We start from the raw sequence: 13690 nt of genomic DNA on the forward strand, positions 1-13690 counted from the left end.
TTCCCTGAAAGTTTTCTGGCCCAGGAGGAAAACACTGAGATATACATCAGATGTGGATTTTCAGAGTGCCAGGAAGGATGCTCCATGCCACGTGTAAGAAATGTCCATCCTGGTTCTTCCAAAAGCTACTAATGAATACTCTGGCTTTAAAAGGTTTGCTCAGGGTCAGCAAGGTGGTGGAATACAAAGTCTCTGATACAGCCCCCCATAGAAATAGTTATTTTAGCAGTCATTCATGGACAAAAGTTCCAACCTGAAAACCTCAGGTTTCAGGTAGGATGTTGTAAAACCCCAGTGGAGTCCTCAAGGAGGGCTGTATTGAGAAAGCAAACCAAAGGAAACGGACTTGAGTTTACAAAGAAGCAGGCAGACATGACACCACCGAATGAAACCAGTAAATAGGCCTGACAGATGTACACAAAACTGAGGGAAGAAGAAACTCCTTGACATTTGTCTTGACAATGATTTTTTTGGATATGACACCAAGAGTGTAAATAGTAAAAAGAAAAACAAGCAGGACGATATCAAGCTGAAAAGCTTCTGCACAGCAAAGGAAATCATCAGCAAACTAAAGAGGCAGCCTAGAGAATGGGAGAAAAAATATTTATTAGGTACCTTATATCTGATAAGGTTGTTGTCCCTCAGTCCTGTTGTGTCTGACTCTTTGTGACCCCTTGAACTACAGCACGCCAGGCTCCTCTGTCCTCCGCAACCTCCGGGAGTTTGCTCAAATTCATGTCCGTCAAGTCACTGATGCTATCTAACCATATTATCCTCTGCTGCCCCCTTCTCCTTTTGCCCTCAATCTTTCTCAGCATCAGTCTTTTCTAATAAGTCAACTCTTTGCATCACGTGGCCAAAGTATTATAGCTTCAACTTCAGCAATAGTCCTTCCAATGAACATTCAGTGTTGATTTCCTTCAGGATTGACTAGTTTGATCTCCTTTGCAGTCCAACGGACTCTCAAGAGTCTTCTCTAACACCATAGTTCGAAAGCATCAGTTTTTCGGCACTCAGCCTTCTTTATGGTCCAACTCTCACATCCATACTTGACTACAGGAAAAACCATAGCTTTGACTAGACCTCTGTCAGCAATGTAATGTCTGGTCTTTTTAAACCTAAACGCTGTTTAGGTTTGTCATAGCTTTTTGTTATGAAAAACAGCATGCATTTTCTTAAGAAATAAAAAAATAGAACTATTGTTCAATTCCGCAATCTCAGTTTGGGGTGTACATCCAAAGAAAATGAAATCAGTATTGTTGCAGACCTTGGACTCTGTTGCTTGTTCCTCAAGAAACCTTACTGAGAGACAAGTGCTGGGTAAACCAAAAGTAGCTTTGTTTTAAGGAAGTTTCCAACCTGGGGAGAGGTGGACTACTGTCGGAAAGAACCAACTCCCAATGCCCCAGGTGTTATCCGGGATTTACGCAAGAAGGGGAGCAGGAAATGGCTGCAGGCTGTGTGCTGGGGCTACACTGCTCTTCTCATCATGAGATGCCTTCATGTTGGAACTTGATTGTGGTCATTACATTGTCCATATCAGTACGTTTGTTCTATGGGCCAGTAGTCATATATTTCCCGAAAAACAGAAACAAAGGCAGAAAGAGAGCAAAAAGGTCTGAGTGAACAAGGAACCAGTCCACCAAACCCCCGAGCTTTAACCATGAGCAATTCTTTGGTTGTGAAACAAGCATGATTACAGTACCTCAAAGTGGTATCTGTTCTTTGCAGCATTGTTGACAATAGCCAGGATTATGGCATCAACCTAAGTGTCTGTCAACTGATGAATGAATAAAGAAACTGGATACACACACACACACACACACACACACACACACACACACACACACACACACTGGGACATTTTTCAGCCATGAGAAAGAGGGAAATTCTGCCATTTGTAACAAAATGAGTGGATCTTGAAGGCATTATGCGAAGTTAAATAAGTTAGAGAAAAGCATCTAAAAAGAGTCAGACTCATAGAAGCGGATGGTAGAATGGTAGTTGCCAGGGGCTGTGGCTTGGGGGAAACAGGGAAATGTTGGACAAAGGGTACAAGCTTTCAGCTATAAGATAAATATATTCTGGGGATCTAATGTACAGCATAGTGCCTATAGTTAATAACATTATATTGTAAGCTTGAAATTTTGCTAAGAGTAGATCTTACATGTTCTCCCCCTCATATATAAAAAAATGGTAACCATACGAGATGATGGATATGTTAATTACTTGATTATGGTGACCATTTAATAATGTATGTGTATATCAAATCATTTTGTTGATCACCTAAATGTATATATACAACTTTTGACAATTATATCTCAATAAAGTTGGGAGAAATAGAATCTATCAGCTTAGCTATGGACTTAATTATGCTGTCTTTTCCTCCATTTTTTTCTTCTGCTAAGGCTAATATATTGATCATCCCTGGGTTTGCCTCATTTGCCCATTACAATGGACAGATTCACTTACTGGTAATATTCTACCACCTCTGTTTCATTTTGTCTGTATTACTTGTACAGTTCTCCAATCTCTTCAAAATATGGTTTTTAAAATGTGTCATGCTATCCTAGTTATTATATCAGAAACAATGTCCTGCGGCTACCAACTACGTTCTCATTTCTGTCTTAAAACTGTTCTGTTCAGACCTGAAATCCCCTACCCCTTCTCTGAACCTGGGGTGTGGTGGGGTGTTCAAGTCACAAGCACGTGACACTTCCACACTGCTATGTTCAACATGGTTTTAAAATTCTCATTTACCTCACCTGAGAATGGGGTACTCTTTTTCTCGTTAAAGGCTTACTCTAATAGTCTGGAACGCCATCCTTTTACGGAGTTTCCCCCTAATTTTCTGACTGATACTTTTTGGTTTTCTCTCACTGGTGTACCCTAAAGTGCCTGATTTTCTAAAAGTTATAACATTCTACGGTTCAGTTCCTAGAATTCTCCTTTTTCCTTAGAGATCTCATTAAATCTCAAGGCTTTTTAAGATTTTTTTTTTTTTTTTTGATGTGGGCCGTTTTTAAAGTCTTTATTGAACTTGTTACAATATCACTTCTGTTTTATGTTTTGGTGTTTTGGTCATGAGGCATGTGGGATCTCACCTCCCCAAATAAGAATCGAATCTGCACACCCTCTGCTTTGGAAGGTGAAGTCTTAACCACTGGACTGCCAGGGAAGTCCCTAAATCTCAAGGCTTTAAGAGACACCTGGTTATGAATGTTTGTAAAATTTATATCTTCACACCAGAGACCTGCTTAATTCTAGACTTGAATTTGAGCTTGGTCATGTGAATTACTTGGATCCACAGGGAGTCAAAGCTATGGTTTTCCTAGTAGACATGTACAGATGTGAGAGTTGGACCATAAAGAAGGCTGAAGGTCAAAGAATTGATACTTTTGAACTGTGGTGTTGGAGAAGACTCTTGAGAGTCTCTTGCACAACAAGGAGATCAAACCAGTCAATGCTAAATGAAATCGACCCTGAATATTCATTGGAAGGACTGATGCTGAAGCTGAAACTCCAATACTTTGTGGCCACCTGATGAGATGAATGCATAATTGTACTCATCTCACACGCTAGCAAAGTAATGCTCAAAATTCTCCAAGCCCAGCTTCAAAAGTCGTGCACTGTGAACTTTCAGATGTTCAAGCTGGATTTAGAAAAGGCAGAGAAGCCAGAGATCATATTGCCAACATCCATTGGATCATCAAGAAAGCAAAACAGTTCCAGAAAAACATCTACTTCTGCTTTATTGACTACACCAAAGCCTTTGACTGTGTGGGTCACAACAAACTGGAAAATTCTTAAAGAAATGAGAATACCAGACCACATGACCCACCTCCTGAGAAATCTGTATGCAGGTCAAGAAGCAACAGTTAGAACTGGACATGGAACAACAGACTGGTTCCAAATTGGGAAAGGACTATGTCAAGGCTATATATTGTCACCCTGCTTATTTAACTTCTATGCAGAGTACATCATGAGAAATGCTGGGCTGGATGGAGCACAAGCTGGAATCAAGATTCCTGGGAGAAATATCAATAACCTCAGATATGCAGATGACACTACCGTTATGGCAGAAAAGAAGAACTAAAGAGCCTCTTGATGAAAGTGAAAGAGGAGAGTGAAAAAGTTGACTTAAAACTCAACATTCAGAAAAGTAAGATCATGGCATCTGATCTTATCACTTCATGGCAAATAGATGGGGAAACAGTGGAAACAGTGGCAGACTTTATTTTTGGGGGCCCCCAAATCAGTGCAGATGGTGACTGCAGCCCTGAAATTAAAAGACGCTTACTCCTTGGAAGGAAAGTTATGACCAACCTAGACAGCATATTAAAAAGCAGAGACATTACTTTGCCAACAAAGGTCCATCTAGTCAAAGCTATGGTTTCTCCAGTAGTCATGTATGGATGTGAGATTTGGACTATAAAAAAAGCTGAGTACCAAAGAATTGATGCTTTTGAACTATGGTATTCGAGAAGACTCTTGAGAGTCCCTTGGGCTGCAAGGAGATCCAACCATCCTAAAGTCCATTCTAAAGGAAATCAGTCCTGAATATTCTTTGGAAGGACTGATGTTGAAGCTGAAACTCCAGTACTTTGGCCACCTGATATGAAGAACCGACTCATTGGAAAAGACCCTGATGCTGGGAAAGATTGAGGGCCGGAGGAGAAGGGGACGACAGAGGATGAGATGGTTGGATGGCATCACTGACTCGATGGACATGAGTTTGAGTAAACTCCGGGAGTTGGTAATGGACAGGGAGGCCTGGCGTGCTGCAGTCCATGAGGTGGCAAAGAGTCAGACACAACTGAGCACCTGAACCGAACTTAACTGAACTGATGCGAAGAGCTGATCATTGGAAAAGACCCTGATGCTGGGAAAGACTGAGGGCCAGAGGAGATGGGGATGTGAGAGAGGATGAGCTGGCTTGAGGGCATCATCAACTCAATGGACATGAATTTGGGCAGACTCCAGGAGACAGTGGAGGACAGAGGAGCCTGGTGGTGTGCTGTGGTCCATGGGGTTGCAAAGAGTCAGACATGACTAAGTGAACAACAACAAATTCTGAAGTCCTTATTGAACTTGTTACAAAAGTGCTTCTATTTTATGTTTGGTCTTTTAGCCTCAAGGCATATGGGAGCTTACCTCTCGGAGCAGGAATTGAATCCACACTGTCTGCATTGGAAGGCAAAGTGTTAGCCACTGAACTGCCAGGAAAGTCCCTAAATCTCAAGGCTTTAAGTGACACCTGTATATGAATGTTTGTAAAATTTATGTCTCCCTACAGGAGATCTGCTTAATTCTAGGCTTGAATTTGAGCTTGGCAATGTGAATTACTTGGGTCCACAGGAAGTTAGAAAATGTGATGTAACAGGAAGGTTGAAAAATTGCTTTTGCACTGAGTTCTGTTGTGCAAATCTGAAGACCTACTGTATGTGGATAAAGCTCGCCTACTGGAAGGACCATATAGTGAGGAACCGAGACAGTCTAGCTGTCAGGCTGCCAACTCCTGACATGGAGAGAGGTGATTTTAGGTCATTTCACATCAGCTGAGCCACCAAATGAATAAAATAACATGAATAACTATTTAGCTAAACCCAGAGCAAATTGCTGACCCAGACTTTTAAGAAAATGATTGTTAATCCACTAGGTTTAGGAGTAGTTAGCTATGCCACAATATATAACTGATACCATGCTTAGATACCATGCTTTTCCAGTTATATAGTTCAAGCAATACTTTTGTAAGCTGACCATCTATTTAATTTCTAGCTACTTCATTATTCATTAAATAATGTCTATCAGGCAAAACACTCTCCTTGTCACTCTGGTTCTGTTACTAATTATAGTAATTGCTCCAATCTTGTCTTTGATGGTTAAGTACTGTCATCTAATCTTGGCTAATTTAGGATCCCCTAAAGCTTTCAGTTTTTTCCTAACTTGACCACTTTTTTAAAAAAACAGATTTTTGGTGGGGAGATATAATTTACATCCTATACAATTGAGCCATATAAGGTAGTTTCAATGGTTTTTGGTTCAATGGTCTTCCATGTATTCAGACAGTGCAGCCATCACCACAATCAATTATAGAACATTTTCACCACTCCAAAAAGATCCTTTGCCCATATTTAAATTGGATCATTTATCTCTTTAGTATTTTGTTGCAGAGTTCCTTGTATATTCTAGATACAAGTCCCTTATATATGATTTGCAAATAACTTCTCCCATTCTGTTGGCCGTCTTTTCTACCTGAACTCTAAAAAAGCCTTGAGTATAGCTGATGCTCCAATTTGAGACACATTTCCCACATAATTTCTTTAGCAATAGCACCAACCTCCACCCCTGATTGTCCTCCTTATTTTTTTTTTTTTTTGACTGCTCCTTCTTTGTCCTCACTGTATATATATTTAAACTTTACATGCTTTATGTTCTCAGGGCTTTGTATTAAACTATTATTTTTTCTCAAGCTGCATATTCTAGGTGTTCTCACACCCAGGTCAAATCCTTCAAATATTCAAATATTTCCCAAATTTTTATTCCTGTCTTAGATTCCCTTCTGAGCCCCAACTTACAGCCAAATGTTTTCTCCACATTTCTGCTTGCATAACTCAAAGAATTATAACTTAAGAATCTCAAAATTAGAGTACCCAGAGTTGAAATCTTTTTTTTCTCCTGCTAACTTGCTCCTTCTTTAGTACTGCCATCTTTGCTGTGCTGCCCTGCTGGCTCAGACAGAAGAGAATCCCCCTGCAATGCGGGAGACCTGGGTTTGATCCCTGGGTTGGGAAGATCCCCTGGAGAAGGGAACAGCAGCCCACTCCAGTGTTCCAGACTGGAGAATCCCATGGACAGAGGAACCTGGTGGGCTACAGTCCATGGGGTCACAGAGAGACAGACACATGTGAGTGACTTTTTTCATTTCACCATCTTTGCTATTTAGCAGCTGTGTGAGATTAGGTACGTGCCTTAACCTCTTGGGATCTCAGTTTCCCTGTCAGTAAACTGTAAATACTAACAGCTCTTGTCTCCTAAGATTTGTAAAAATATGATTGGTTACCATAAGGGTGATTAGAATAGTACCTAGTACATAAAAGGCAGTGCATAATTGTTAACTCGTTTTCTCACTAATAACTATCAACTCAGTTGTATATACCTGACATCTCGTTGTCAAGCCTGATAACCTCTGTCTTCCCCAATCACTGATCTTACCAGTGTCAAACATTGTGCCTTTAGGAACCTGCATCTTTCAGCCTTTAGTGCCATGACTCTAATCTAAATTACCATAATTTCTGCACCCTCATCATAACTTCCAAAGTTTTGTCTTAGCCACTTGTTCAGTTCAGTCACTCAGTCATGTCCAACTCTTTGCGACCCCATGGACTGCAGCACACCAGGCTTCCCTGTTCATCACCATCTCCCGGAGCTTGCTCAAACTCATGTTCATCGAGTCCATCGATTCCAAACTCATGTCCACGAGTGATGCCATCCAACCATCTCATCCTCTGTCATCCCCTTCTCCTCCTGCCGTCAATCTTTCCCAGCATCAGGGTTTTTCCAATGAGTCGATTCTTCACATCAGCAGGCCAAAGTATTGGAGCTTCAGCTTCATCATCAGTCCTTCCAGTCAACATTCAGTACTGATTTCCTTTAGAATGGACTGGTTTGATCTCCTTGCAGTCCGAGGGACTCTCAAGAGTCTTCTCCAACACCACAGTTCAAAAGCATCAATTCTTTGGCACTGAGCTTTCTTTATAGTCCAACTCACATCCATACATGACCACTGGAAAAACCATAGCTTTGACTAGATGGACCTTTGTTGGCAAAGTAATGTCTCTGCTTTTTAATATACTGTCTAGGTTGGTCATAGCTTTTCTTCCAAGGAGCAAGTGTCTTTTCATTTCATAGCCACGTGTACACCCTTCAAATTAATTCTCCATCCACCTGCTAGAGCAGTAATTCTCAAACTTGGCTAATACATAGACACCATTTAAAGGAAAGGAATTCTCAAGGAACACAGTTTGACATACACTCCCCTAAGATTTTAATGTATGAAAATGTCAGTTTTGAATTTTCCTTGCTGAAGAGATATTTTATCATTGTGCTGATCTAGTGTGAAAAAGTCCTTTAAATCCCCTTACAATTGAAAATATGTCTATGACTCTTTGGGTGTGGAGTATTCAGTTTCACACCTAAAACCATAACTTTTCAGAACCATATTTATGATTAGTTGCTTCCTGGTTAAAACCTTGATGGAGAAGAGGAGCCAAGATGGTGGAGGAATAGGACGGAGAGACCACTTTCTCCCCCACAAATTCATCGAAAGAACAATTAAATGCAGAGCACACTTCACAAAACAACTTCTGATCGCTAGCTGAGGACATCAGGAGCCCAGAAAAGCAGCCCATTGTCTTCAAAAGGAGGTAGGACAAAATATAAAAGATAAAAAGAGAGACAAAAGAGCTAGGGATGGAGACCCATCCAGGGAAGGGAGTCTTAATAGAGGAAGTTTCCAAACACCAGGAAACCCTTGCACTGGCGGGTCTGGGGGAAGTTTTCAAATCTCGGAGGGCAACCTAACTGGGAGGAAAAATAAATAAAACCCACAGATTACATGCCTAAAAACAACTCCCAGCAGAAAAGTACCCCAGACACCCGCATCGGCCACCAGCAAGTGGGGGCAGAACAGAGAGGAGCAGGCGGCTTTGTTTAGGGTAAGGACCAGGCCTGAGTGCCCTGAGGGCAATCGGAGGGAGCTTTCGTGAGATTCCAACTTAAACTGTGGGACAGCAAAAGAGAGAGAGAAAATTAACCGGCCTGAACACACTGCCGGCCATTCGCAGAACAAAGGGACCGAGCAAGTCCAGAGGAGCTAGCCGGCTGCGGACCGGCCCAGCCCAGCTGGAGGCAGGAGGCAGGGGGGAGGGGAAAGGGGCAAACTTGGCCCCAAAGACGGCATCCCCTACCACACTGCAAACAGGCCTCCAGTTTCTATCCAAAGACTTCCTGAGATTCTGGATGGTCGACATCTGCCGGGAGGGTCGCGGCTAAACACAAGGCGCATGCACCCGACCAGCACGGGCAGAAACTGAGGCTGGGGCCGCGGAGGGGAGAAGGCGCACCACACCCAGGGAGAGTGCGCCCGTCAAGCTCCTGGCCGCCTGAGCTGCTCCGGCAGGGAAGGCACAAAATACAGGCGCAACCGAGTCCGCGCTTTTGTGGAGTACCTGAAAACTGGAACCGCATGCAACGCAGGGCCTGCTTCATATAGAGCAGCCGGGAGCCTGAGCAGCGTAGACGGGGAAAGCAGCGCCCCTCCCTCCCCACAGCGCGACGGAACTAGCAACCTGAACAAGAGATCACCTCCACCCGCCCGTGTCAGGGCGGAAATTAGGCACTGAAGAGACTGGCAAACAGAAGCCAAACAAACAAAGGGAACCGCTTCAGAAGGGACCAGTGCAACAGATTAAAATCCCTGTAGGTAACACTGACTACACCGGAAGGGACCTGTAGATATCGAGAAGTGTAAGCTGGAACGAGGAGCTATCTGAAACTAAGCCAAACCCACACTGACCGAAACAGCTCCAGAGAAATTCCTAGATATATTTTTACCTTTTTTTTTTTTAATTAAAAAATTTTTTTTCTTTTCTTTTCTTTTTTATTTTTTTCTGTTATTTTCTTTGAAAATTCCCTATTACTCCCCCACTACTCCTTAACTTTCATTTTCATATATTTTTACGAGTTTTTTAATTAGGAAAAAAAATTTTTTTTCTTGTTTTTTTTCTTTTCTTTTTTCCTTTTTCTCTTATTTTCTTTTAAAGTCCTCTATTACTCCTCTACTACTCCTTAATTTTCATTTTCATTTCACTATAACCTTGCAAAAAAAAAAGAAAAGCCCTATTTTTAAACCGAACTTCATATATATCTCTAAAATTTTTTGTGTTTTTGTTTTTAATATTGTATCTTTAAGAGTCTAACCTCTACTCTAGATTTTTAAACTTTGTTTTTCAGTATGTGATATAAATTTTGGACGTTTAAGAATCCATATGTTCAGTTCCCATTTTTATTCAGGAGTGTGTTGATTACTCTCTCCCACTTTTGACTCTCCATTTTCTACCTCTGAACACCTCTATTTCCTCCTTCCCCCTTCTCTTCCCAATCCAATTCTGTGAATCTTTGTGGGTGTCTGGCCTACGGAGAACATTCTGGGAACAGATAACTGCGTAGATCTGTCTCTCTCCTCCTGAGTCCCCCCTTTTCTCCTCCTGCTCATCTCTATCTCCCTCCTCTCTCTCCTCTTCTTCATGTAACTCTGTGAACCTCTCTGGGTGTCCCTCACGGTGGAGAATCTTTTCACCATTAACCTAGAAGTTTTATTATCAGTGCTGTATAGTTGGAGAAGTCTTGAGACTACTGAAAGAATAAAACTGAAATCCAGAGGCAGGAGACTTAAGCCCAAAACCTGAGAACACCAGAAAACTCCTGACTACACGGAACATTAAGTAATAAGAGACTATCCAAAAGCCTCCATACCTACACTGAAACCAACCACCACCCAAGAGCCAATAAATTTCAGAGCAAGACATACCACACAAATTCTCCGGCAACGCAGGAACATAGCCCTGAGCGTCAACATACAGGCTGCCCAAAGTCACACCTAACACATAGACCCATCTCAAAACTCATTACTGGGCACCCCATTGCACTCCAGAGAGAAGAAATCCAGTTCCACACACCAGAACACCGACGCAAGCTTCCCTAACCAGGAAACCTTGACAAGCCAATCATCCAACCCCACCCACTGGGTGAAACCTCCACAATAAAAAGGAACCACAGACCTCCAGAATACAGAAAGCCCACTCCAGACACAGCAATCTAAACAAGATGAAAAGGCAGAGAAATACCCAACAGGTAAAGGAACATGAAAAATGCCCACCAAGTCAAACAAAAGAGGAGGAGATAGGGAATCTACCAGAAAAAGAATTTAGAATAATGATAATAAAAATGATTCAAAATCTTGAAAACAAAATGGAGTTACAGATAAATAGCTGGAGACAAAGTTTGAGAAGATGCAAGAAATGTTTAATAAAGACCTAGAAGAAATAAAAAAGAGTCAATTAAAAATGAATAATGCAATAAATGAGATCAAAAACACTCTGGAGGGAACCAAGAGTAGAATAACGGAGACAGAAGATAGGATAAGTGAGGTAGAAGATAAAATGGTGGAAAAATGAAGCAGAGAGGAAAAAAGAAAAAAGAATAAAAAGAAATGAGGACAACCTCAGGGACCTCTGGGACAATAAGAAACGCCCCAACATTCGAATCATAGGAGTCCCAGAAGAAGAAGAAAAAAAGAAAGGCCATGAGAAAATACTCGAGGAGATAATAGCTGAAAACTTCCCTAAAATGGGGAAGGAAATAGCCACCCAAGTCCAAGAAACCCAGAGAGTCCCAAACAGGATAAACCCAAGGCGAAACACCCCAAGACACATATTAATCAAATTAACAAAGATCAAACACAAAGAACAAATATTAAATGCAGTAAGGGAGAAACAATAAATAACACACAAAGGGATTCCCATAAGGATAACAGCTGATCTATCAATAGAAACCCTCCAGGCCAGAAGGGAATGGCAGGACATACTTAGTAATGAAAGAGAATAACCTACAACCTAGATTACTGTACCCAGCAAGGATCTCATTCAGATATGAAGGAGAATTCAAAAGCTTTACAGACAAGCAAAAGCTGAGAGAATTTGGCACCACCAAACCAGCTCTTCAACAAATGCTAAAGGATCTTCTCTAGACAAGAAACACAGAGAGGTTGTATAAACGTGAACCCAAAACAACAAAGTAAATGGCAATGGGACCATACCTATCAATAATTACCTTAAATGTAAATGGGTTGAATGCCCCAACCAAAAGACAAAGACTGGCTGAATGGATAAAAAAACAAGACCCCTATATATGCTGTCTACAAGAGACCCACCTCAAAACAAGAGACACATACAGACTAAAAGTGAAGGGCTGGAAAAAATATTTCACGCAAACGGAGACCAAAAGAAAGCAGGAGTCGCAATACTCATAAAAGATAAAATAGACTTTCAAATAAAGGATTGAAAAGAGACAAAGAAGGACACTACATAATGATCAAAGGATCAATTCAAGAAGAAGATATAACTATTATAAATATATATGCACCCAACATAGGAGCACTGCAATATGTAAGGCCAATGCTAATGAGTATGAAAGCGGAAATTAACAGTAACACAATAATAGTGGGAGACTTTAATACCCCACTCACAACTATGGATAGATCAACTAAACGGAAAATTAACAAGGAAACACAAACTTTATAAAAGCAAAAATAAACAAATGGGACCTAATGAAACTTAAAAGCTTTTGCACAACAAAGGAAACTATAAGCAAGGTGAAAAGACAGCCCTCAGATTGGGAGAAAATAATAGCAAATGAAGCAACAGACAAGGGATTAATCTCAAAAATATACAAGCAACTCCTGCAGCTCAATTCCAGAAAAATAAATGACCCAATCAAAAAATGGGCCAAAGAACTAAACAGACATTTCTCCAAAGAAGACATACAGATGGCTAACAAACACATGAAAAGATGCTCAACATCACTCATTATTAGAGAAATGCAAATCAAAATCACAATGAGGTACCATTACACGCCAGTCAGGATGGCTGCTATCCAAAAGTCTACAAGCAATAAATGCTGGAGAGGGTGTGGAGAAAAGGGAACCCTCTTACACTGTTGGTGGGAATGCAAACTAGTACAGCCACTATGGAAAACAGTGTGGAGTTTTCTTAAAAAACTGGAAATAGAACTGCCATATGACCCAGCAATCCCACTTCTGGGCATACACACTGAGGAAACCAGATCTGAAAGAGACACGTGCACCCCAATGTTCATTGCAGCACTGTTTATAATAGCCAGGACATGGAAGCAACCTAGATGCCCATCAACAGACAAATGGATAAAGAAGCTGTGGTACATATATACCATGGAATATTACTCAGCCATTAAAAAGAATTCATTTGAATCAGTTCTAATGAGATGGATGAAACTGGAGCCCATTATACAGAGTGAAATAAGCCAGAAAGATAAAGAACATTACAGCATACTAACACATATATATGGGATTTAGAAAGATGGTAATGATAACCCTATGTGCAAAACAGAAAAAGAGACACAGATGTACAGAACAGACTTTTGGACTCTGTGGGAGAAGGCGAGGGTGGGATGTTTCGAGAGAACAGCATCGAAACATGTATGTTATCTATGGTGAAACAGATCACCAGCCCAGGTGGGATGCATGAGACAAGTGCTCGGGCCTGGTGCACTGGGAAGACCCAGAGGGAGCGGGTAGAGAGGGAGGTGGGAGGGGGGATCGGGATCGGGAATACATTGAAAACCATGGCTGATTCTTGTCAATGTATGACAAAACCCACTATAATATTGTAAAGTAATTAGCTTCCAACTAATAAAAATAAATGAAAACAAAACAAAACCTTGAAGGCTTCTGTTGCTCTTTGAATAAAACTCCATATTTTACTTTTTCATTTTGAATCTGTTTTTATTGAAATACAGTTGTTTACAATGTTGTATTAATTTCTGCTGAGCAAAGTGACTCAGTTTATATACAGACAGACATTTTTTATGTCCT

Source organism: Cervus canadensis, chromosome 11, assembly GCF_019320065.1.
Source record: "Cervus canadensis isolate Bull #8, Minnesota chromosome 11, ASM1932006v1, whole genome shotgun sequence".
Taxonomy (NCBI): domain Eukaryota; kingdom Metazoa; phylum Chordata; class Mammalia; order Artiodactyla; family Cervidae; genus Cervus; species Cervus canadensis.